Source organism: Carcharodon carcharias, chromosome 20 (assembly GCF_017639515.1).
Source record: "Carcharodon carcharias isolate sCarCar2 chromosome 20, sCarCar2.pri, whole genome shotgun sequence".
Lineage (NCBI taxonomy): Eukaryota > Metazoa > Chordata > Chondrichthyes > Lamniformes > Lamnidae > Carcharodon > Carcharodon carcharias.
In genome coordinates, this window is record NC_054486.1 from 36,183,306 (window position 1) to 36,201,366 (window position 18,061).

At 42.9% G+C, this 18,061-nt stretch overlaps 1 protein-coding gene across 1 annotated transcript in view; it reads right to left on the bottom strand.

Moving 5' to 3' along the window:
* Positions 1 to 18,061, bottom strand: part of stard9 (StAR-related lipid transfer (START) domain containing 9) — a 356,364-nt gene that overhangs the window by 111,642 nt on the left and 226,661 nt on the right. The window lies entirely within an intron of this gene.

The following is an 18,061-nucleotide window of genomic DNA, read 5'->3' on the forward strand; positions in this document are numbered from 1 at the left end:
CTATCCCGTTGTATCCTTTGACAATCCTCTTCACTATCTGCAACTCCTCCAACCTTAGTGTCGTCTGCAAATTTACTAATTAGCCCAGTTACATTTTCCTCCAAATCATTCATGTATATTACAAACAGCAAAGGTCCCAGCACTGATCCCTGCAGAACATCACTAGTCACAGCTCTCCATTCAGAAAAGCACCCTTCCACTGCTACCCTCTGTCTTCTATGACCAAGCCAATTCTGTATCAATCTTGCCAGCTCATCTCTGATCCCATGCGACTTTACCTTCTGTACCAGTCTGCCATGAGGGACCTTGTTAAAGACCTTACTGAAATCCATGTAGATAACATTCACTGCCCTTCCATCGTCAATCATCTTTGTCACTTCCTCGACAAACTCGATGAAGTTAGTGAGACACGACCTCCCCTTCAGAAAACCATGCTGCCTCTCACTAATACATCCATTTGCTTCCAAATGGTAGTAAATCCTGTCATGAAGAATCTTCTCCAATAATTTCCCTACCACTGACGTAAGGATCACCGGCCTGTAATTTCCTGGATTATCCCTGCCACCCTTCTTAAACAATGGAACAACATTGGCCATTCTCCAGTCCTCTGGGACCTCACCCGTAGCCAGTGAGGATACAAAGATTTCTGTCAAGGCCCCAGCAATCTCCTCCCGAGCCTCCCTCAGTACTCTAGGGTAGATCCCATCTGGCCCTTGGGACTTATCGACCTTAATATTCTTCAAGACACTTAACATCTCCTCTTTTTTGTTCTCAACATGATCCAGGCTATCTACACACTCTTCCCTAGACAAATCGACCGCTAAGTCCTTCTCTTTGGTGAATACTGATGAGAAGTATTCATTTAGTATCTCTCCCATTTCTTCTGGCTCCACACACAGATTCCCACCTCTGTCCCTGAGTGGGCCTACCCTTTCCCTAGGTACCCTCTTGTTTTTTTACATATGTATAAAAACCCTTGGGATTTTCCTTAATCCTGGTTGCCAATGACTTTTCATGACCACTTTTAGCCCTTCTGACTCCTTGCTTAAGTTTCTTCCTACTTTCTTTATATTCTCCACAGGCTTCATCTGTTTCCAGCCTTCTAGCCCTTATGAATGCTTCCCTTTTCTTTTTGACTAATCTCACAATATCCTTTGTTATCCAAGGTTCCTGAAAGTTGCCATATTTATCCTTCATCTTAGCAGGAACATGCCGGTCCTGAATTCTTATCAACTGACGTTTGAAAGTCCTCCACGTGTCAGTTGTTGATCTGTCCTCAAACATCCACCCCCAGTCTAGATTCCTCAGTTCCTGCCTAATATTGTTATAATTAGCCTTACCCCAGTTAAGCACCTTAACCCGAGGATTCCTGTTATCCTTACCCCCCACTACCTTGAAACTTACTGAATTATGGTCACTTTCCCAAAATGCTCCCTTACTGAAACTTCGACACCTGGCTGGGTTCATTCCCTAATACCAGGTCCAGTATTGCCCCTTCCCTAGTTGGACTATCTACATATTGTCTCAGGAAGCCCTCCTGGATGCACCTTACAAATTCTGCACCATCCAAACCCCTAGCACTAAGTGATTCCCAGTCAATATAGGGAAAGTTAAAATCACTCACCACAACAACCCTATTGCTTTTACAACTTTCCAAAATCTGCCTACATAACTGTTCCTCAATCTCCCGTCAGTAATTGGGACGCCTATAGTAAACCCCCAACATTGTGACTGCACCCTTCCTATTCTGGAGCTCTACCCATATTGCCTCGCTGCATGAGCCCACCGAGGTGTCTTCCTGTCGTACAGCTGTGATAGTCTCCTTAACCAGCAGTGCAACTCCCCCACCTCTTCTACATCCCTCTCCATCCTGCCTGAAACATCTAAATCCTGGAACGTTTATCTGCCAATCCTGTCCATCCTTCAACCAAGTCTCTGTAATAGCAATAACATCATCGTCCCAAGTACTAATCCAAGCTCTAAGTTCATCTGCCTTGCCTGTTATACTTCACGCATTGAAACAAATTCATTTCAGACCCCCAGTCCCATTGTGTTAAGTAATTTCTCCCTGCCTGCTCTTCCTCTTAGTTCTACTGGCCATATTCACTAGTTCCCAGTCATTTATTTCACTTGCTGACCTATTGCTCTGGTTCCCACCCCCCTGCCATACAAGTTTAAACCCTCCCGGGTGACACTAGCAAACCTCGCAGCCAGGATATTGGTGCCCCTCCAGTTTAGATGCAACCTGTCCTTCTTGTAACAGGTTCCACCTGCCCCGGAAGAGATCCCAATGATCCAGATATCAGAAACCCTCTCTCCTACACCATCTGTTCAGCCACATGTTTAGTTGCACTATCTTCCTATTTCTAGCCTCACTGGCATGTGGCACAGGGAGAAATCCTGAGATTACAACCCCAGAGGTCCTGTTTTTTAACTTTCTGCCTAACTCCCTGAACTCCCGCTGCAGGACCTCGTCACTCTTCCTGCCTATGTCGTTAGTACCAATGTGTACCATGACCTCTGGCTGTTTTCCCTCCCCCTTCAGAATGTCCCGTACCCAATCAGAGACATCCTGGACCCTGACACCAGGCAGGCAACATACCATCCTGGTGTCTCTTTCACGACGACAGAAGCGCCTATCTGAGCCCCTGACTATAGAGTCCCCTATGACAATTGCTCTTGTGCTTTGACACCCCGCCCCCCCACCCCCCGACCCACTAAACAACAGAGCCAGCCATGGTGCCACTGCTCTGGCTACAGCTGTTGTTTTCCCCTGATAGGCCATCCCCCCAACAGTATCTAAAACGGTATACCTGTTAGATAGGGGGACAGCCACAAGGGATTTCTGCACTGACTGCCTGCCCCTTCTAGCAGTCACCCATCTACCTGTGTGACCACATCTGCAAAACACCTGTCGATGACGCTTTCCGCCACCTGAATGCTCCTGAGTGCATCCAACTGCTGCTCCAACCAATCCATGCCGTCTGTGAGGAGCTGCAGTTGGGTACACTTCTTGCAGGTGTAGTTGTCCGGGCCACTTGAAGCATCACAGATTTCCCACATCCCACAGGTGAAGCACTTCACCCCAGCAACTGCCATTTCTAGAACTAGTTAATAAATTAATTTAAATCTAATAACTACTTATTGACTCCTTATTAACTATACGTTCCCCAGAGCTAGATTTCTATTATAAATGCTAAATTTTAAGAACAGTAATCCCTTGCTTCTGGTCTACATACCCTCTACTTATTAATGTTTTGTTAGGGGAAGATTGTGTCTTACAAACTTAATTGAATTTTTTGAGTAAGTAACAACGAGGATTAATGAGGGTAGTGTAGTGGATGTTGTCTACATGGATTTTGTAAGGCAACTGACAAGGTCCCACATGGCAGACTGGTTGGAAAAGTGATATCCCATGGGATACAGGGAAAGGTGGTAAGTTGGATCCAAAATTGGCTCAACGACAGGAAACAAAGGGTAATGGTTGATTGATGTTTTTGTGAATGGCAAGCAGTTTCCAGTGGCGTTCCACAGGGCTCAATGTTGGGGCTGTTGCTGTACACATTAATGATTTGGACTTAAATGTGGAAGGCATGATCTGGAAATTCGCAGATGACAAAGTTTGACTGTGCAGTTGATAGTGAAGAGGATAGCTGTTGGCTCCAGAAAGTATCAATGGTTTAGCTGAGTGGGCAGAAAAGTGGCGAATAGAATTCAATCTGGAAAAGTGTGAGGTAATGCATCTGGGGAGGGCAAACAAAGCAAGAGAATACTCAATAAACAGGAGGGCATTGAGAGGGGCTGAGCAAGTGAGAGACTTTGGAATGTATGTTCACGTACATTGATGATGGAAGGATAGGCGGACAAGGTGGTAAAGAAAGCATATGGAATACTTTCCTTTATTGGACGAGGTATTGAATGCAAAATGAGGGATGTAATGCTGGAATGGTATAAAATGCTGGTTAGGCCTCAGCTGGAATTTTGTGTACAGTTCTGTACACAATTACAGGAAGTACAGAGGAGATTTACAAAGAATGTTGCCAGGACTTGAAAATTGCAGCTATGAAGAAAATTTGGATAGGTGGAGTTATTTTCTTTAGAACAGAGGAGGCTGAGAGGTGGCCTAATTGAGGTGTACAAAATTATGAGAGGCCAATTAGGGTAGACAGGAAAGACCTGTTTTCCCTAGCTGAGGGGTCAATTACCAGGGGACATAGATTTACGGTGGTTGGTAGAAGGATTAGAGAGGGCAAGAGGAAAAAATTTTTCATGCAGAGGGTGGTGGATGTCTGGAATTCACTGCCTGAATTGTTGGTTGAGGCTGAAACGCTCAACTCATTTAAAAGGTACCAGGGTCTTCAACCTGAAGTGCTGAATCCTGTAAAGCTAAGGACCAGGTGCTGGGAAGTACGATTAAAATGAGCAGCTAGTCTCTTTTTTTTCTCCTTTTTGGCCAATGCAGACACGATGGACTGAATGCGCTGTGACTTTTCTACGGTTCTATCTATATCGAAGGTCACATTTTGTAAATCTCAGATTGAATTTTAAAGACTGCTTCCAAAATGGACTCTGAGGTTCACCTGACTTTCTCCTTGTGAATTCTAGCTGGAACCCCTTAAGCCAGACAGAGAGGAGACATCTCAGACATATACATTTGAAATTCAATAAGTGTTCCAAACAATGAGTTCCTCCAAACACAAAGGCAGTAATTGATAACCACTGTAGGGTGTGAACAACCTTGGCCCTTTAGATTACTACAGATGATAAACTTCATATTGCTAAATGGGATTACCACTTGTTTTATATGGATGTCAATTGGCATTTTTGAGACAGTGGCATCTTAGCTTGGCTGCTAAGGATAAAATACACACAAAAAAAAGATCCATCTTGAATGATCTTGAAGAATTTCGATGCATCAGAAAAGAAAACTGCTAGCTGGAAATAAGGAGAGACAAAAGGGGGACATCCAGAACAATAGCTACTAAAAATGCCATATTGCAGAACAGAAATAAGGAACTTCTCTACTCCCTTTAAACCTGACTCTATTTACTATGCTCATCTGTTAAAGCAATTTCCAGCAATTCAACAGTGGAAGCCATCACAGTTGCAGAAACAACTCTACAACCTTAAGACCTTCACTTCAGACAGCAAATCATCCCGACTTCAAAAAAAATCAGGCCTGCGCCGAATATGGACTGAACTGATCCAATTTTTATAAGTATTACTTTTATCTTCATCTGTAATTAATCTTTGTGTGTGTGTTAGTAACTTGCAGAGCAATAGAGTGAAATAAATTAACACTTTTCATTTTAAGTAAAAAAGTCTTTGCTGCTTTATTTTAAAATGAATTATTCACCCTAGGGTGAAATACACACATTCATGTACAAATGCATTGTTCACAGGGTGACTTTGAGGAAACACCTTTTAAAGTATCCGTGACAATTTGAAAGGAGTCCTGTTGTAGGAGATCCATTCCTTTATCCCCCTTTACCTACCTCTTCTGTCCAATAGATATCAGAGTCGTTGAAATCCCCTGTGATTATTATTCTATTTTTCACTCAATTTCCAAATTTGTCTGAGTATTTCTCATGTGATTAATCCTTTATTAACTCTTATCTTTATCCATATGTATTTTGTTTTTTACCTTGTTGATGGTTGCCTATTTTCCACTGCCATTGTTATCCCAAATAAGTACAGCTACTCCACCTCCCCTTTTCCCCTCTCTATCTTATTAAAAATATTTTATACTCTGCAATGTTTAATTTTTCTGTAGACATATGCTGAATTCACTGTCTGATTTTTCTGCAGACGTGCTGAATCTTACAGGCCACCCATGGATGGGAAAACAGGTGGGTGGACCGGGGAATTAGGGCACTGTGCCATTGGCAATATGTGCACTACCATTTTATGGGTGGCAGGGAGGCACTGAGGTAGTCATGGAAGAACTGCCTGCCCTTGGTCCAATTAAAGCCTTTGAGTGGGCAATTAATGCCCAATTAAAGGCATCTTCCCACCCCCACTCGAATCTGACAGAAAGTGGGATTGGCCTGCACTCAATGTATAGCCCGGCAGGTTTAGGGAGGGTTCTCTCCTTCCCGGGCCTAACTGGAGGCTACTCACCCACAGTTTTGCTTCCCCGCATCCACCTTCTCCCTATTCCTCACCTGCCAACCTGGCCCTGGCGAGATCTCGGACTTACCTGGGTTTGGCAGCATCCATGGATTCTCTTCCTCCTGGGCCTCCTACAATACTGGCAGAGGCTATTGATCCTGGTGTGGCACAGAGTTGCCAGACTCTGATTGGCTGGCAACTCAATGAGGCTATCTTGACGCCATTCTCTCTCCGCTTGTCCAGTCCCTTCCCACCTACATCCGTGATTCCTCTGATACCCAACATCATATCAACTATTTCCAGTTCCCTGGCCCCAACCTCCTCCTCTTCCCCATGGACGTCCAATCGCTCTACACCTCCATCCCCCACTGGGATGGTCTGATGGTTCTCCGCGGCTTCCTCGAACAGAGGCCCGAACAATCCCCATCCACCACTACTCTCCTCCGTCTGGCTGAACTTGTTCTCACACTGAACAATTTCTCCTTTAACTCCTCTCACTTCCTCCAAATAAAAGGTGTGGCTATGGGTACCCGCATGGGCCCCAGTTATGCCTGTCTCTTTATGGGGTATGTGGAACATTCCTTGTTCCAGTCCTACTCCGGCCCCCTCCCACAACTCTTTCTCCAGAACATCAATGATTGCTTCGATGTTGCTTCATGCTCTCGTCTGGACCTGGAAAAATTTATTAATTTTGCTTCCAATTTCCATCCCTCCATCATTTTCACATGGTCCACCTCTGACACTTCCCTTCCCTTCCTTGACCTCTCTGTCTCAATTTCTGGTGATAGACTGTCCACCAATATTCATTACAGGCCTACCGACTCTCACAGTTATCTCGACTACAGCTCCTTACACCCCGCTTCCTGTAAGGACTCCATTCCATTCTCAGTTCCTTCGCCTCCGTCGCATCTATTCTAATGATGCCACTTTCAAAAACAGTTCCTGTGACATGTCTTCCTTCTTCCTTAACCGAGGTTTTCCACCCACGATAGTTGACAGGGCCCTCAACGGTGCCCGGCCCATCTCCCGTGCATCCGCCCTCACACCTTTGTCTCCCTCCCAGAACCATGATAGGGTCCCCCTTGTCCTCACTTATCACCCCACCAGCCTCCGCATTCAAAGGATCATTCTCCGCCATTTCCGCTAACTCCAGCATGATGCTTCCAATTTCCATCCCTCCATCATTTTCACATGGTCCACCTCTGACACTTCCCTTCCCTTCCTTGACCTCTCTGTCTCAATTTCTGGTGATAGACTGTCCACCAATATTCATTACAAGCCTACCGACTCTCACAGTTATCTCGACTACAGCTCCTTACACCCCACTTCCCTTCCCTCCTGGCGGCATTCTGCAGGGATCGTTCCCTCCGGGACACCCTGGTCCACTCCTCCATCACCCCCTACATCTCAACCCCCTCCCACAGTACCTTCCCTTGCAACTGCAGAAGGTGCAACACCTGCCCCTTTACTTCCCCTCTCCTCACCGTCCGAGGGCCCAAACCCTCCTTTCAAGTGAAGCAGCATTTCACTTGCACTTCCCTCAATTTAATCAACTGCATTCATTGCTCACAATGCGGTTTCCTCTACATTGGAGAGACCATACGTAGACTGGGTGACCACTTTGCAGAACACCTTCGGTCTGTCCGCAAGCATGACCCAGACCTCCCTGTCGCTTGCCATTTCAACACTCCACCCTGCTCTCATGCCCACGTGTCCGTCCTTGGCCTGCTGCATTGTTCCAGTGAAGCTCAAGGCAAACTGGAGGAACAGCACCTCATCTTCCGACTAGGCACTTTACAGCCTTCCGGACTGAATATTGAGTTCAACAATTTTAGATCATGAACTCTCTCCTCCATTTCCACCCCCTTTCTGATTCCCCCCCACTTTTTTCCGCCAATAATTTATATAGATTTTTCTTTTCCCACCTATTTCCATTATTTTTAAATGTATTTCCATCCATTGTTTTATCTCTACCTTTTAGCCTATTTCCCCTTTACCTACTTTGCTTGTTACTTCCTCAAACAACTCTAATGAATTAGTCAGGCATGATTTACCTTTCACAAAACCATGTTGGCTGCCTGATTGTATTATGATTTTCTAAATGTGTTGACGTTAGCTCCTTAATAATGTATTCCTCCATTTTCCCAATGACAGATGTTAGGCTAACTGGTCTCTAGTTTCCTGTTGGCGGTATTACATTAGTACTTTCCAATCCATTGGGACATTTCCAGAATCAAGGGAAATTTGGAAGATTACAACCAATGTATCTAATATCTCTGCAGCCACTTATTTTAAGACCCTCGGATGAAGCATTTCCATGGGACTTGTCAGCCTTTAGCTCTAATAGTTTTCTCGGTACCTTTTCCTTGGTGATTGTGATTGTTTTAAGCTCCTCCCTCCCTTTTGCCTCTAGATTTTCAAGTATTTTTGGGACTTTTTTTTAATGACTTCTACTGTGAAAACAGACACAAAATACCTGTTCAACGCTTCTGCCATTTCCTTGCTAATCATTATTAATTCCCCAGTGTCTCTGTCTAAGGGACCAACACTCACTTTAGATACTCTTTTTCTTTTTAAATACTTGTAGAATCTGTTTTATATTACTAGTCTTTTCTCAGACTCCAATTTCTCCCCCTTAATTTTTTTGTCATTCTTTGTTTTTAACATCTGTCCAATTTTCTGACCTACCACTAATCTTCACAGTATTGTATGCTTTTTCTTTCAATTTGATTTTATCCTTAATGTTCTTAGTTAGCCATGGATGGTGCATCCCTCTCATAGTGTTTTTCTTTTTTAATGGAATATATCTTTGCTGAGAGTTAGGAAATATCTCCTTGAACGTCTCCTGCTGCTCCTCTACTGTCTTACCCTTTAACCTATTTTCCCAGCTCACTTTAGCCAACTCTGTCTTCATGCCCTTGTATTTGTCTTTATTTAAGTTTATGACACTAGTCCTGGACCCATATTTCTCGCCCTGAAACTTAACACCAAGTTCTATCATGTTATAATCACTGTTGACTGGTATTCTTTTACTATGAGGTCATTAATTAATCCTGTTTCATTGCACATTACCAGGTCAAAAATAGCCTGCTCCATGGTTGGCAAGAGAATGTATTGCTCTAAGAAATTGTCCTGAATACACTCTATGAACTTATTTTCCAGGCTACCTCTGTTAATCCGATTCATCTAATCTATATGTACAACTGGAACAGCCATGAACATAACCACATTATCAAGATAACTGAGCACGTAAAGATTTTTATTGCACTAGATTTCTGATGTTTTCACAGTCGAAGTCTCAGTGTTTGCATCATTATACTCTATAAGTAGGTCCTGATTTCAAGCACTGATCACCTATAAAGAACATATTTCAATATTATTTATTTTATATTTCAATAATAAGACCAGCTGAAACACTAGGTTGAGCAGAAAGGCAACATATTGGCTTCATGCTGTGCAAGCAGTTGCATCCATCATACAACCTTACATCACAGAAGGTGGCCATTTGGCCCATTATGTATGTGCCAGCTCTTTGAAAGAGCTGTTCAATTAGTCCCACTCCACTGCTTTTTTCGCCAAGCCCTGCAATTGCTTCCTTTTCAAGTTTATATACAATTCCCTATATGTCAGTTTATATCAATTCTGCTTCCATTGCCCTTTTGGCCAGTTCATTCCAGGTTGGAGAAACTCACCAGACAAAACATTTTTCCTTACCATTCATGTAATCGCACCCTCTTGTGGCTATTTGGGTATGTATGTAAATCAAAACCGGAATAAACCAGCTCAGTTGGGTACTAGACCTCCATGTGTACACACCAGTGTTTTTGTCCTGCCAAGATATCACAGTTGGCAACAAAGTGGGATTGTGGATTTCCATAGCAAATTAATTTGGGTTGGATAAGCTTCCAGCAAATCAGCAGAGGAACTGAGATTTTTTTTTGCTAAGAAACAGGCTTAAAGATCCGCCCTTAGAAAAAAAGGCTGCTTGAACATGTGGGTGCACTGACCTTCGAGGAAGGCTGCATCAACAGGTATTATTGGGCAACTGGAAGGGCACAGCCATAACTGAAAATCTTTCCGTACATATGTGGAGCAGCTAGAGATGTTTTTCACTGCTAATAATATCCTTGAAGATCCTGCTAATCCAGCTGTTAATCAGGCAGCGAGGGAAAGGAAATGGGAAATAGTTTTGACTGAAGCAGGCCTTGAAATGCATGCGCAAGAATTTGCTCGCCCCTGCTAAGCCATAAGAAACACTGCTGACATTTTGTGTAAATTTGAGAAGCACAATCTCAATTATTGTTATTGTTATTACTACAATTGTAACAATCACAATCAACACAATCCAAAACCATTGGAAATTGCAGAAAGCTATCAGTTTGAAACAAGGAATCTGTTGCCTAGTGAGGACATTGGAGAGTTTATCATGGCTTTGAAAAAGATGTTGTTGCCGGAGGTCACCGGTAATGGTTGTTGGCTTAGTACAAAGAGAAGAGCCAATTCTCTCTTAACTCTAAATTCGCTTTATTCACATCGTTAGATTATCTACATATAGCTTATACGTCTGGTTAAATATAGACATGCAGTTTACAGCAGGTTATACAGTTTTATACCCAAAACTAGGATCTAGACGCATACCCACTAGGTTTCTCTGACACTCCGAGTGGTCACAGAATATAAAAGCTAATACCCGAAAAGGAGAGCTGACGCTGGCCAGGCATTCCGTTCTCTCTCTCTTGCGTCTCTATATTGCTGATGTAGGTTCTTCCGCTTCTGCGATGGTTGGTCTGCAGAGTTCTCGCTGGCTCCACGCCTGAAATTCTTCATTCTTATTCCGAAATCTTATCTTTCCAAGCTGTGCTCTCTCTCTCCCATTGGTTTAGGCTTGCTTACCTAGTCTGTGGCATCTCCTCATTGGCTCTGTCCCAAGACTTAGGTAGCATAACCTTGTTACTCCTTTTCTAAATAAGGACTTTGTGTCTCGTTACATTTCCTTTGTCTTTGCTAATTCAAACCGGTTCCAGCCAGCTCAGGCCAGTGACTGAGCTCAGGTTACTTCAGTACAAAAGTTGCTCAGGAGTTTCTCTGCAGCCCCTGGCCAACACTGTCCATTCATTGTAATTTTGGAGAATTTCAAGAGAGTGCATTGCAGGACAAATTTGTGTGCAGTTAAAAAGTGAATGCATTCGCACTAAGTTGCCTACATTGGCAAAGTTAACTTTTGACATAGCTTGCCAAACAGCATTGTCCATGAACATGGCAGAACTTGACCCAAAAGAAGTCAGAGTTAACAACCACTGGTTGTCTGCTGAAGCAAATAAGCTGCAGCTGAGTAAACCAGGGCCCAGCGAAGGCAATTAGTAGTAGCAGCACTACTACAATACCTGTTTATGGTGCTTAGGTTAACATTGGACTCAGAATTGTATATTTCTGAAGGCAGAGTTCAACAGCTGCAAAAGGAAGGATCATTTTGCCAAGACCTGTCCGAAAAAGGTAAATGGAGAAAATGCTAGCTGGAGGAAACATCAGTCACTACATTTGGTTGTTGAACAACAGCAGGTCGATGAGGGATCAGTTTAGGTCCACACGATCCAAAGCACAAGGGTGTCTACTGGAAATTCGCAAGGTATCGTGGTCTAAGTACTGTTAGATGGAGCTCCAGTAACATGGAGGTCAACACGACTGCTTCAGTTACAGTGATTCCTAAATCACTGTATCTTGAAAAGTTGAGTCAGCAACAGCTAGAGAAATCGTGTATAGAATTAAGAAGTTATAGAGGAGAGAAAATTCCCATATTTGGAAATGTGTCAGTACCAGTCACACGCAATGAAAAATGTGCTAAATTTTCTATCATCGTGGTGAAGGGTGAAAAACCAACCTTATTAGGAAGGAACTGGTTAGCATCATGTAAACTGAATTGGAGTGAGCTTTTTCACGTCAAAGGACATCGTAGAACAATGTGATCAATTTTTAAGTCCTTAGGCATTTCGTGAATCCGGCAAACTGATTCCAGGATGCCAGGCTAAGGTATGGGTTCGGAGGAATGTGAGACCAGTTTATTGCAGGCCTCGCCAAGTATCTTATTCTCCAAAGGAGAAAGTAGAGCAAGAGTTGAAAAGACTTGAGACTGAGGACATTATCTCTAAATCAGAACAGAGTAATTGGGCTACTCCCACAGCGGCAGTACCAAAGTCAAATGGTAGCGTAAGCATAAGTGGTGATTATAAGGTAGCCACAAATCAGGTACTGGATTGTAATTCACCTGATCCTTTGCCAAGTGTGGAGGATTTATTCACAATGTTGTCAGGAAGGCAGATATCTTCAAAGCTCAATCTGACAAATGTCTATCTGCAACCTGAGTTAAACAATGAGTCTAAGTCATATTTGACTACTAATACACGCATGGGTCTTTTTCAGTTTCAAAGGCTGCCATCTGGTGTTGCTTCAAGTACCCAAAACTTTCCAAGGGGCGATGAACCAAATTTTGCAAGGAATTCAGGGAGTAGTTATTTGGATGACATAGTTGTTTCAGCTCCAAACAGGCAGACCCATGATGACAGGCTGAATAGGGTGCTCCAATGTTTTTAAAAGTATGCAGTTTGGGTGAAGGCACACAAATGTGAAATGTTTCAAAATTCTGTAGAGTACTTGGGTCACAGGGTAGATAAAGATGGCTACATCCCACCAAGAGTTGAGGTTCAGGCAGTAAATATGCACCACGCCCTCAGAATATCTCTGAGTTCAGATCTTTTTTGGGGCTAATGAATTACTACGGTAAATTCATACCAAATTTGGCAACCTTAGTGTATCCATTGAATGAACTCTTGAGGAAGGGAATTGGACAAAGGAGTGTGACAAAGTATTCAAAATGTGTAAACGTCAATTGGTAGATGGTACTATGCTTGTACATTACGATGTGTTCAAAACGATTGAGCTGGCATGTGATGCCTCTCCATACGTAGCGGGTGCTGTGAATTCTCATGTATTGAGGATGGTGAGGTGAGACCAACTGGCATTTGCCTCATGCATCTCAGTGCCAGTGAACGAAGTTATGCTCAGATAGAATGTGAAGGACTGTCTTTGATTTTTGCAGTAAAATGATTTCATTAATACTTGTATGGCCATAGTTTCACGATTGAAACTGATCATAAGCCACAATGCAAAGTCACCAACACCCATTTTAGCTGCAGACCACATGCAGAAATGGATTTGATTTTGTCTGCTTGTCAGTATCATAATTCCAGTGCAATGTCAAGATTACCATCCTTATCAGAGGTAGAGCCCAACAGGGAGGATGTGCTTTTCACTTGTAGATGAGTTGCTAGTCACAGCAGATGGCATTGGTAGAACAATTTGTAAGGGCCCTGTTTTGGCAGGGGTACATGACTATATTGCAAAAAGGTAGTCAACACAGGTACCAGATTTTGAAATCAGGCCATTTTTTATGCATAAGAATGAGTTATCAGTTGATAAAGGTTGTGTTATGTGTAATTCCTGAAAGGTATAGATCACAGTTGCCATGTGATCTTCATGGTCAACACTTAAAGATGAAATTGACAAAGAGTATAGCGAGAAGCCATCTTTGGTGGCCAGAGTAGGATAAGGTCATAGAAGACACAAGGAAACAGTGTAGAGTATGTCAATTACGAGAAAAGAAGCTGTCAGTGGTACCTTTGCAACCATAGAAATGGCCAATGAGAGTGTGGCAGAGGCTGCACATAGATTTTTGCAGAATTCGAAGGGCAATGGCTATTCATCATCATCATCATAGGTAGCCAAAGTGGTGTTAGAGGTTCCCGATGAATCGAACTAACAAAGCTAACGAAACTAGATATCTTGTGTCGTTTGTTTGCTACTTATGGATTCCAAGAAGAAATTGTGCCCGACAACATACCTCAGTTTTGTTCAGAAGAGTTTGTTAAATTCATGAGAACGAATGGGTTAAAGCACGGAGTTCCACTGCATCATACTGCTTCAATGGAGTAGCAGAGTACATAGTACAAATTGTTAAGCAAGTTCTTGTTAAGAAAATGCTATATAGAAAATTGGAGAAACAACAGCTGTCATTAAATCACAAACTGTTGAATATTGTATTTACTTATCATAACACATCTCACACTACTACCGGCAGAATGCCAGCTGACTTGTTAGAAGATAGCCTAGAACACGGTTTTCATTGCTGAAGCCACATTTAGCACAGTCAGTAGAAGAGAAACAATTCAGGCAAAAAGACAGTCATGATAGGGGTAAAGTGAAATAAGGAAGTCAGAAGTTGAGCTAGAATATTAGAGTGAAAAATCATCATAAGCGTTTGAAGTGGTTAACAGGATGAGTCATGAAAATATGTGGTCCTCGCACATACTTGGTCAAGATATTTAGTAGGAGAAAGATTAAGTTTGTATGTATAGATCATGCTTACCTTCAGAGGTTCACAAAGAAGGAAGTTGGGAAAAATCAAATGAACCTGATGAATTGGATAGTTGGGATACCAGTAAAATGCCAATAGTTACTCCAACCCAAATTGTGCCTGAAACCAGTTCAGATCTGAGTTAGAGTCAGGCAGACATGTCTGATGAAGTGGAAGATTTAATTGAAGGTTAAGGGCAAACTCGGTCTTTGGAGAAAAATTCTCCTCAGACTCAGGCCAACACGGGTCAAGGTCCTTTCGTAAGTTCTGAAAGTTTGGGTCAAAAAGGTGGTATCCTCTTAGGAATAGGAAGCCAGTAGTTAAGTTTGATTTGTAAATAATTGAAAAACAAGGAATGTATCTAAGTTGTATGAAATTTGAACATTGTGTAACTTTTTCATTCAGAGGGAGGAGTGTAATTGCACCCCCTTGTGGCCATTTATGTATGCATGTATATAAACCAAAACCAGAATAAACCAGCTCATTTGGGTACTCGAAATCCATATGTATGCATCAGTGTTTTTGTTCTCCCAAGATATCAGAAGCCCCACCTCCCCCTCCCCTTGATTCTTTTGCCAATTAGCTATGCACAACTGAGGGACACAGCCACTTGAGCACTGGAGACAGGTAGGAAGTTGTCGAACCCACAGTAACCTCAAGGTGATCAAAGATCCAGGTGCCTTATTTAAACAGCACTTGGCCAGACATCCACTCTCTGCAATCCAGCAGCATCATTCTGCCTGTCTGATTTTGAACTTAAACTGCTGCCACAACCCCTCCCCACCTGCCACTCTGGAATCCCTGAAGCTGAAACCATCACCTGCCACCCTCCCTCAATCACCTTTGACCTCCCCTCCATCGCCCTAGCCCTGCATTCTGTGACCCTCAAATAACCCGCTGTCACCCTTGATCAATTGTCTGTCAAACTAGAGTTACCCCCCAACATCAAAGCTGCCCCCAGCACCCTGGACCTGCTCCCAGGCACCCTCAACCTGCCAACCGTCATCCTTAACCCTTCCTCCATTACCCTTGACTTGCCCTCAGTTATCATCAACTCTCACAGCTCACCATTGATGTGCCCTCAATCATTCTTGATCTCCCCTCTGTCATGCTTTAGCAGCCTTAGGCTACTTTTCTTCTGTCATCCAGCTCCCTCCCTCTGTCCCCCATAAACCTTCTTGGTTTGTAACAATCCAACCTCCCTCCCTTGGACAGCCATGCCCAACCTCCCTGAACAGCCATGCCCCGACCTCCTTGACAGCCACCACCTGCGCTCAATGTAACAGCTCAGCCTCTTCTCACCTGGTCCAACAAAGCTCCCTATTCAAGAAATGCAGCTCGTATTCACACCAATCTCACCAGGAAAATCCTCACCAGCTGCATGCCACCTTTAGCCATTCATGAATCTAAAAGGCACGTGTTTCTCACTTGCTGCCAATTTAATCACAAAAGTACAATTCAGTCTAGCGACCATGTGTCTTAATGAGTACGCAGGACATGCTAATTTATTAAAATAGGTTCCTGCTGCTTGCCATTGGGAACCATAACCCACTTTAATCCACCATTAGCTTACTTCCCAACTTTCATCCCACCATCAGGAAGCTGATATTTTGCCTCCCGTGCAATCAGTGCCTCTGCAACCGTGGAAAGGGTCAACTAGAGTGTGACAGAGACTGCACGTAGATTTTGCAAAATTTGAAAGGCAATAGTTATTCATTGTAATTGATAACCATTCAAAGTAGTTTGGGAGGTTCCCAATGAATCAAACTAACAAAACCTGACAAATGTACCTCAGTGCATTGGTTCTCACTCCTGGGAGCTTCACTAGATTCTGCCCACTGAGTGTAATAATAAAAAAACCTGCAATGAGATGCCTTAATGGTTCTCTTTTTACATGATGGATCTAACTTCAGCAGCGGCTTGAGACAAGTACAGCACAGGGTTTTTAAATGAAACTTTTGTTTCATTTTCTGCTTCTCTTGCTACCATTGCTGCCTCAGCTTCCTGATAAAGTGAGCAAAACAGGGAAATGTAGGAAAGTCCGCTTAGGATCCAAGGAAGATAGATCAGAGTATTCTCAAATTGATGAGGCTCTAAGAAATGCAAATGAGCAGGAGAATTAGGAGATCAAGTATAAAAATCACTAAAAGTTAGTGAACAAATACAAGAAGTATTCCAAAAAGAATCTTGGCCTTTGTTTCAAGGGGGCTGCATTCAAATGGGAGTTGTTAGAACTGTACAGAATTCTGGTTAGACTCTATCTGAAGTATTGAAATTAGTTCTGAGTCAAACTCTAGGAAAAATGTAATGGGCTTGGAGAGGATGCCACAGCAACAACTTGTATTTATATATTGGCCTTAACATAGTTAAATGTCCCAAGGTGCTTCACAGTAGTGTTATCAAAAAAAGATTTACACATAAGGAGATATTTGGCAAATGGTCAAAAGCTTGGTCAAAGAAGTAGGTTTTAAAGAAGGAACTGGAAGTAGAGAGGTGGAGAGGTTTTATTCTGGAGCCTTGGCAGCTGCAGGCACTGCCACCAATTGGTTGAACAATTAAAATCGGGGAGGCTAGAATTGGAGGAGCGCAGAGGAGGAGGTTACAGAGATATAGAGGGGTGAGGCCATGAAAGGATTTCAAAACAAGGATTAGAATTTTAAAATGGTGACTTTGCTTAACTGGGAGTCAATGTAATTCAGGAACACAGGGGAGATGGGTGAAGGAACTTGAGAGTTAGGATAAAGGCACCAGATTATTGGATGGCCTCAAGTTTATGGAGGGTGGAAGCGTGAGGCTGGTTAGAAGTGAGCTGGAATAGTCAAGTCTAGAGGTAATAAAGGAATGCAGTGCAGACTCACCAGATTGATATCTGGGATAAGCAGGTGAACGAGTTGCATAAACTTGGGTTGCAGTCTCTTGAGTATGGAAAATTAAGGGATGGTTAATTGAGAGATTTAAGATGATTAAAAGATTTGATAGGGTAGATAAAGAGAAACTATTTGCTCTGGCAGGAGAATCCAGAACAAGGAGGCACGATCTTAAAATTAGAGCTATGCTGTTCAGAGCTGATAACAGGAAGTGCTTCTTCACACAGAAGGCACTGGAAATGTGGTATTCACTCCCCCAAAAAGCTATTGAGGCTGGGGTCAATTGAAAATTTCAAAAATAAGATTGATATGTTTTTGTTAGGCAAGGATATTAAGGGTTACAGAACTAAGCTGGGCAAGTGGAACAGACTTAAGAGGTGGATGGACCACGCCTGTTTATATGTTCCTAAAATAGTGCCATGGGGTATTTTACAATCACTTGAGAAAGCAGATGGGGACTCTGTTTAACATATCTTCTGAATAACGGCACCTTCAACACAACAGCATTCCCTCAGTACTGCACGCAAACGTTAGCCTAGATTAAAGAGTGGGACTTGAACCTAAGACCTTGTGACTTAGAAGTAAGAGTGCTACCCACTGAGCCACTGTTGACACACAAATGATTCTGAACAGATCCATTTGCAAAGGAATTCACTTAAGAAGAATCGCTTTTATC